Source organism: Lycium ferocissimum, chromosome 5 (assembly GCF_029784015.1).
Source record: "Lycium ferocissimum isolate CSIRO_LF1 chromosome 5, AGI_CSIRO_Lferr_CH_V1, whole genome shotgun sequence".
Classification (NCBI taxonomy): Eukaryota; Viridiplantae; Streptophyta; class Magnoliopsida; order Solanales; family Solanaceae; genus Lycium; species Lycium ferocissimum.
This window is the reverse complement of record NC_081346.1, coordinates 3,482,005-3,489,267: the sequence shown is the minus strand read 5'-3', so window position 1 is coordinate 3,489,267 and position 7,263 is coordinate 3,482,005.

Here is a 7,263-nt window from a genome sequence, read left to right as displayed (position 1 = left end):
ACGTGCCCTTTTTCCCTTTTTTTGTCCCGATTGTCCTTAAAAGCATTGGTCTTTAATTTCTCCTCAATTTGAAATTTTTAATTTTTGGCCTTCGCCTAAAAATTCACGCTCCTGTCAATCCCCGCCAAATGTGTTCAAAAAATTCGCAAGGCAAGAGCTAATTTGAACTCTACCCCAATCGGGATAGTTTGCCTTATCTTTGATAGAAACTACGCCATGAAGCCCTAACTTTGACTTGCAAAACTATGCATGAGGCTTAACTTTTGCCCGAATAAACCTAACTTTGTTACAAAACTCTGTCTGGTAATTTTTTTTTTTTATAACTAAATTTGGGTTTGAAACCTCAAACCGTCACAGATATTAGCGAAAGCGATAAAAAATTAAAACACCACCAATTTGATGGCAAAAAATTAAAGACCACCCTACAATAGGGTATTCCTGCTAATTGCCCCTCTTGGAGCCTAACAGTTCTCATGTTTTCTTTTTTCCCTTTCTTTCACTAACCAACAATAATTATGACAGCGAACTCCGTCCCTACTCTCTTTGCAGTTTTTGGATTATAAATAGGATTGTTATAGCTACATAACCTAAAAATATATTATATTAAATAGATGGGGCAATATCACCACCTTCCAATTTTGCAAAGAACGAGCAGTCTGAACTCCAACCCAAAAGCAAAAGCGCCTTTCAGATTTTTTGAAGTCACAATTTATAAAGTGTGCTTGGCTTTTCGTGCAGTGATAAGCTAATTGTGCGAGGTCACTATTGGCGTGAAAATAAGAGCACCTGCACCTGTACTTCTTTTGACCCCTTCCTTATCTTGGACTTAAATTGTCCAGTTGGCCTAACGTTTTTACACCTATTTTACAGGCTTTGGGTTAGATATTTGTTTGTGCTTTTGTCGATCAACATCAACTGCTATCACAGATCGAAATATCAACGACTCTTCACATATCTTAAATCAGAGAAATATTCCAACCTTCACCAGTTAAAAAGGGGGTCCTAATTTTTAATTGAATATGATATAATTGCCGATAGCGCTTAATATACGTATTTAAATATCCTATTAAACAATTTATCTTACATATATTCCTATGCTAGTGAATTTATCCGTATTTCACGCGGCGATAAAATTTTTCAATAAATTTAGAAATAATAATTTTATAAATTTAATTGAGAAAAATGGGCATATTTTAATTTTATTTATATTGATTAGATCAGAAAGATACTACTTTCAATCGAATTTCCAATGTAAATATTTTCTAACCCTACAAGAAAATGCCAAATACCCTCGCACCAAGTGGACTATGAACATTTTCTCTTCAGTTTCAAGTACTTTTTGTTGAATTAACACTTTAATTCACGTACGTATTCATAGATATATGTACATAACAATTGTCTGCGAGCTTAATTAAAATAAAGTGTACAATATTCGAATTTCGAGTCTAAAAAATTACTAAACTCAAGAAAACATCAAAATCCCTTGCACCAATTGAACAATGGACGCTAATTTGAGAGGATCGGAGTTATAACTGCTAATATGCTAACAAAGAATAGTCTTATCTTTTACACTATTAATAACAGTTACCAACGAACATTTGGTTTAATAATTTAGCAGGTACTTCATCAAAATCAATGCTGCACACATTTTTTTGAACCGAGTAGATCTCGAATTAATATATGATTAAGCTTTTGTCCAATAATTTCTGGAACCAAAAAAAAAAAAAAAGACCATGATTTGCTGTATGTTGCACACTCAAGTCTTTCACACAAACATAATGAAGATAAGAACTCTATAGTAAGCAAAATATTACTATAATTTCGAGAGCAAATAACAGCATGTCATGAAGGACTCATTAACACACATTCACATCAGTGACAACTGAGATGTTTTAGGAAACCTTAACAGAAACACAACTCAGTAATATAACAGCTCATGTCTAGATCATGTTTGCCTCAAGGACAAAGAAGGAATTAATAATGGGATATAGTTCCAAGCAAGCTACAAATTAGTAATTGCCAAATTAGTAACACACTATTTGATATGAGAAGAAAATGAAAAAAAAAAAAAAACAGCCTACCTAAAGAGGAAAAAAAAACTCTTGCTACTTCTTGTGGAATTTATATTCAAGTGAATTTTCCGCAACGAACGAATCTTGATGGGAAGATTTCTTTCTTAACAGACAACTTATCTTGGATCCTTTTCCTTTTTGTTTCCCTAGAGAACAAATATTAGTAAAGTTTAAAATTAGAATAACTATGTATATATTGCATAAAGTAATAAAAAACACACTAAAAGCATATATCTTAAGTAACTTGCTTTTCAGATGAATATTTAGAATTTAGATAAGCTTCATCGGTCTTTTAAACTCATTATTCAAAATAGTACTCCCATTGTCACAATTTTTGTGTCATAGTTTAAAATTTGAGAAGTCAAACTTCTTAGTTTTGATCATGAATTCGGACACAAAATCTTTAAACTTTTTAAATAAAATTTATAAATTTGTAAACTACATAAAAAGTATTATAGATCACAATAATTTATAATTTAAGATATTTAAAAGATATATAAAAGATCACGATCAAATATACAATAGTTTGTTTCGAAAATCCGACAATCACCACATAAAATTGGGACGAAGAGATACTATTATTAATGCGACACGAAAAGTTAAACAATTAGGTAGCAAAAATTGAGGAAGATAAAGGATTTAAGATCAAAACAATAAAATGTGAAGTAGAAAACTAAAGAGAAAGTCAGAATTGAGAAAACAAAAAGAACTGATAGTATCATGTAATTATCCTGTGAAGTGCGTGAATGATGGCATAAATAGAAAAGGCTAAATGCAACAAATGCTTACAAAGAGGTAGGAAAGCCGATACATTCTTGGCCTCTATTTCTAATAAATACTAGAAAACCTTATATGAGCTACTTCCCAATTAGGGTCATTGGTAGAGCGATAAGTACTCTTTTATTCTCTATTGGAGGTTTCGAGTTTTAGGCTACTCAATATAAAATTATGCTGTTAAAAAACGACCTTCTACTTAATGATCTTAGACTTCTAATGCAAATTCAGATTTAATCCAGCGTCAATACATATACCTCGGACACTGGGTAACTAAGACGAAAAAGAAATCCTTGGACAGTTGATAAAGAAATGAAAGTTGTGGTGATCTAGTGGCCAAATGGGTATCAGTAATCAGTTAGGTGCATGCATGGCCCTTCTAAAAGATTAAAATATCCCCATCAGCTCGATAGTGACATATTCGGACTATTTTGTTAACTTAGTTGCTATTGCTCTATTCGTTTTGGTTTTTCATTTTCAACGGCTAATAATGTTCCGCCGAAATTTCTCCTAGAAAGTCCTTTTTATGAATATTCTAGGATAAGATCAAACTTTCAGTTCACTGAACAAGGTATTTGCATTTGTCTTTCACTTTTAATTTTCTTGCGCATATACGAGGATGCTCAATATAGAGGAAAAGAAAATGTGGATTGGAATGAAACCACGTACAAGGTAAAATAATATTCTCTAGCTCCGTTTCATTTTTATTTAACATAATTTGATTAGGGACGATTTGGGACCTTAAGAGGTCGTTTGGTTGATGGTTAGGAACATAATTATTTACGTACTAAAACTAGCATAACTATTGTCATATTTGAAAGCTTTTCAGCAATTTTGTATAAAATTCATTAGCACACCAAAGTATTATCATTTTACTATCATTCATAACTAAACATGTATTGTATAAGTTAATTATGAGTCAATTTAAGAATTAATATTTTATCGCGATATAAGATGAAATAATTAATACATTTAATAACTAATTTATGTTGACAAAGCCCTCGTCAAGATAGCGCAAAGTCAAATCCATATATATCCACTCAACCTAATTTTCTTCACTATAATATTCCTTAACTATAAATAATGAAAAGCGAATAAAAACTGTTTCCTTAATGCATACTGATCTTTCTACAACAACTCATATTATGATATTATAGATAACTAGAGTGTATAAATTTAAGATAATGATCCACTGATAAAATTGACCTTGGTCACGCTTGAAGAGCTTTTTGGAAGAAAAAGAAGGATCAAATAAAATTCAAGAAAATGGTTACCCAAAGAGAGTTCATGTTGTAGCTTAATTTAGGCTGAAGAGACCAATTAGAAGGTGCCATATTTATTCAAATTCGAGCATTCAAATATTGTTGACCAGTTTCATCTAAAGTTCAAATAACTCACGTCTCAACAAAAATCATGTTTAGTTATGATAAGACCAAGACAATAATGTTTACTTGGGCATGCCAAATTGCCAATTGTACAAAAGGGGAAAGAAAGCTCACTTTTGACCTTTCCATTTTTTCCTGATATATAACCAGGTGAATGAACACAACAACATGGGAATATTGGTAACGCGTTGTTGATTTGCGTGTTGTTGGCATGTATAATACATCAAGAATGGGAAGGAAAGAGTTTTAAAAAATTGTGTGTGTTCTCAAACGTCTATTATTTAGTTAAGTTAACCACAAATTTAATATATCATTTCTTTAATTATATACATTACCAATTACTGAAATTCGAATTTTCACTAAAGGATCAAAATATAAAAAGGTAGATCCACGAAGAAGCCAAGGGGTATCAATACGTAGCTACACACAGTGTAGTTTTCCAACAAATGGGGTGTCAGTTGACACCCTTAAGTACATGTGGCTCTACTGTAAAGCTAGCTTGAGATTATACGAACTTATTGAAGCGATGCGTATAAGTAAAGATATGACACATGTTAAGTGATTGATTTATTTACGTCACTTGAAGCACACGCAATTTGTTTTCCAAATTTGAACAGAAAATGTCAAATAAAAATGCCTTATCATATTCAGGTGTTCAACTAACGCAAACTACACTCCAAATGTCTAAATAAAATTACTGACAATTTTAAAGGTTTCGATGCGTTAAAACCAAAATCTAATATGTACTCCAATAAATGATAAGTATATTTTTGAATTCACTAATTCCAGAATTTGTATCCACCAAAGTCCAAAACAATAGTCTCAGACGCTGGCGTCCTCTCATTGGATCAGCTGTCAAATAGTAAATTAAGACCATCTGCACGAATGGTTGGTCAAATATTAATTCAACAAATTCGTATTTTCGATGCCGTACACGATATACTAACGATGCTCCTCCAGCTATCGTTGAACACGTTCTCACGAGACAAGCTTATTTAATTAGTAAGAGAAATTATATAAACAAATCTTTCGATGTAAGGGTAAGGTCAATCATATTAAAAGGCTAGGATATCTCTTGCGTCTCTTGTAGCGGGCCCAACACTTTAAATTATAATGTATCATGTGTATGTAGTTGTGTTTAGATAGTGATTATATATATATTTTATATTGCTAATAAACATACATAAGTTTATATATATATATATATATATATATATATATATATATATATATACACTACGTTCAAAACACGATTAATATAACATTGTAGTTTTGGCTCTATATCTAAAATTTTATTATATTAGTGTTTCTTCGAATACAAAATCGGCAAAAATTTATTAATATTTTTTTAAAAAGAAGACTTGTTTAAAAGGAAACTATTTTTCCTATCTTTGAGATAAAACAATAGCAATATTTAAGCGTCAGTTGATACTTTCAATTTTAATTCGATTAATTTAAAGGTGTAAAATACTTATTATTTTTTATCAAATTTTGATTTGGATAATTCTAATTTAAATTATTAAATTAATTTTACATGTTTAAAACCAAAACAAAGTAGAAATTGATTTTCTATTTAAAAAGAAGAAATACTATTTTTTAATTTTTAGTAAATATTCTCGGTTTAGCTCATTTTACTTGTCATGTTATCTTTTGCATGGTTTTTAAGAATTCGATTAGAATTATAATTTGACTAATTTACCATATTCATTATTTGATCTCCATTTGATTTTTTTCCGACATTAATCTCTTTTCACATTTATCGTGCTAAGAATAAAAATGAAAAAGTAATTAAATTCTATCTTACTTTAAAATATAAATATTTTAAGTATATTTATTTTAGTAAACATAAAAAAATAAATGACATGGCGGAATAGCAAATACAACAGTTCAATATCTAGATTAGATCCTAAAATGTCTTAATATAAAAAAAAAAAGAAAATTGTATGGTTTGACTTCTTACTTTTGAAGAAAAACAATAATATGGGTCCAGTATTTTTTGTTGTATAATTTCATTTGCTCCCACTAATGGATTGATACGCATGTGGTAATGAATCCACCATTATTGACTTAATGGGATACTTTGAAAATTACATGAATATTGTTTGATTTTTTTAATATGGGGCACACTTTTTTTTTTTTTTGGGGGGGGACATTATTAGTTTGCATTGTTTTTATGCATACATACATATACTATGTTCAAAACACGATTAATATAACATTGTAGTTTATACTCCGTATCTAAAACTTTATTATATTAGTGTTTGCTACGAATACAAAGTCTGCACTTTTTTTTTAACATTGTTTGTTTTTTTAATATGGGATTCACTTTTTTTTTTTTTTATATTTCTTGATTTTGTTAATATGAGGTCTAATTTTTTTTCCGGTGAGTTTGGAGATGGTGGGTTCCGCTTTTTTTTTCTTCTTTTTATTTTTTATTTTTTATATTGCTTGGTGTTGTTTAGTATGGGGCCCATCCTTTTTTTTTTTTAATGGACGACGAACGACGAAGCATGGGTTTAACCCGTGCTTTGGACATTATTAGTTTTTGCTTTGTTTTTTATGCATATATATCTTATGTTCAAAACACGATTAATATAACATTATAGTTTGTACTCCGTATCTAAAACTTTATTATATTAGTGTTTGCTACGAATACAAAGTCTGCACTTTTTTTTTTTTTTTAACATTGTTTGTTTTTTCAATATAGGGTTCACTTTTTTTTTGATATTGCTTGATTTTGTTAATATGGGGTCCACTTTTTTTTTTCTCGTGAGTTTGGAGATGGTGGGTTCTACTTTTTTTTTTTTTTTTTTAAACTAAGCTTTGTATTAATCACCAAAGTAGGACTTTACATATCAAGGCATAGCTATACACAGCTTGCCATTCCGAAATAAGCAAAAAAAGCAACAGAATCAGGCTAAAAGTGTAAACTAGCTACTATATCACTAATCCTGTTAGGGGCCCTTACACAAACAACGTATGCGATCTCTCGTGCCATACACTTCTCCGATCTCGACATTTCTTCTCAAATA